Source organism: Cibotium barometz, chromosome 36, assembly GCF_041138505.1.
Source record: "Cibotium barometz isolate CiBa-2024 chromosome 36, ASM4113850v1, whole genome shotgun sequence".
Taxonomy (NCBI): Eukaryota; Viridiplantae; Streptophyta; class Polypodiopsida; order Cyatheales; family Cibotiaceae; genus Cibotium; species Cibotium barometz.
Window position 1 is genome coordinate 11,880,531 of NC_141081.1, and position 1,556 is coordinate 11,882,086.

Genomic DNA, 1,556 nt, shown 5'->3' on the forward strand with positions numbered 1-1,556 from the left:
GAAAACATATTGCACATTGCTGAAGACTAGCAGTGAAGAGCAAGCCAACAGACACATGTGTGCACACTCACACATGCATGCACAACGCACTCACCAACGTCCCATGTTTAAACTGGCCTGGGGCTATAAGAGGCCTCAGTATCAATCAACTTTATCGGCATCACCAGATCAGCCATTGTCAGGTGTAAGATGCATCCTTGGCCAGCCCATTGAGTTGTAAGATAAATGACAAGTAACTAGCTTATCACATAATTTCCCTCACAAAAAGCACCTCTCCAATTCGGACAACAAGAGAGATGGGGAATAAACATATTAATTCTTGACAAACAAAAAAGCTATAAGCCCTTCACAATGCACGCTGATGGTAGCCAGACAAAAAAGTACACGAGAAAGGACACTTGCAAGAAACACAGATGGACAAAGGAAGCGAATGTGAAAATGGGAAGGGGAGGCCAACACAAAAGCTGAGATGCTAAAAAAGAGTGGGCTGGGCCCTGGCACCTGCAGACTGTTAGGAAGAGGCTCAAGTCGTCTTCCATACCATTTTATGTGTCTAGGCAGTCCTTATTTAGGACGTTCCAAGCTCTCTGACAATACCCTCTTCACTCCTCACAGTAATTTAACAGGCAACATTGAGTTTCATGGTGTGCAACTCCGACCATGGCCTGTGAAATACTTATTGCACACTTAAAACACCTCCTTGGTGACTGTTTACCAAAGCCCAGCTGTTAGTTCTTCATGACCACTGCCTACGTTCATTCTGCCTATTGATGGGATGGTAGCTCATCTAACAGGAAATCTACCTGTGGCTTCATGTTTAGCTTTGCGTGCTTTGACTGGCACAGAACCCACTCATTCTCCTTCCATGAATGAGACATGTCGAATGTCATACCGAGAGCTGCTCTCTGTATCCGAGCTCTGTTCCGCCAGATCTGACAAGTTGCGCAGGGCGTTTCTCCCGAGAAACCATGTGTCATGGGCCTGCCCATTCTGCAGACGGCTTTCAGCACAAGCCTGGGGCATCCACTCGGGTTGCTCTAGCTTGCCACACACATGCACTCAAGAGCAATCGATACGCTACAACCCTACACAGTCTGCAAAGTTCACAATAACCAAACGCACATGGCGTTGGTGAAGGAGACGCTGGACATACCTTGATCGCGCTTCCCTCTTCCTGCCGCGCGCAGCACCATCTACAGGCAGACGGGCAACAATGGGAACATTATCTAGGGTAGGACTGTAGCTGGATTGAGTTCACACGCATCCGCCCGGACTTCCTTCTGCTCTCCTCTTTATACACGTAGCCCTAGCTCGTCCAATCAAAGAGAATATTCCCTCGTTTCAAAGGTCTTAAAGCTATCAACGTCCAACTTCTTTTTTTCTTTTTTTTCGAGAGATTGGTACTGAAATGGGAAATTTCAGCCCACCAGCCTTAATCGTGCCAACGGTGTGGTGATGAGCAAGGCTCGTACCTGGGACCTCCACATTCCCAGTGTGCTACCCTAAGCAACCCACCACACACTCGACGTCCCAACAACTTTAGAGCCTGCTTTTTG

The 1,556-nt window shown here is 47.6% G+C and overlaps 1 long non-coding RNA gene across 1 annotated transcript; it reads right to left on the bottom strand.

The window, feature by feature from the left end:
• Positions 1–297: 297 nt before the first annotated feature.
• On the bottom strand, positions 298–1,250 carry LOC147617492 (uncharacterized). Its single transcript, XR_015262233.1, has 2 exons — positions 1,154–1,250; positions 298–1,037 (listed from the first exon to the last, which is right to left on the bottom strand). It is a non-coding gene; the product is annotated as an uncharacterized LOC147617492 (long non-coding RNA).
• Positions 1,251–1,556: the final 306 nt, after the last annotated feature.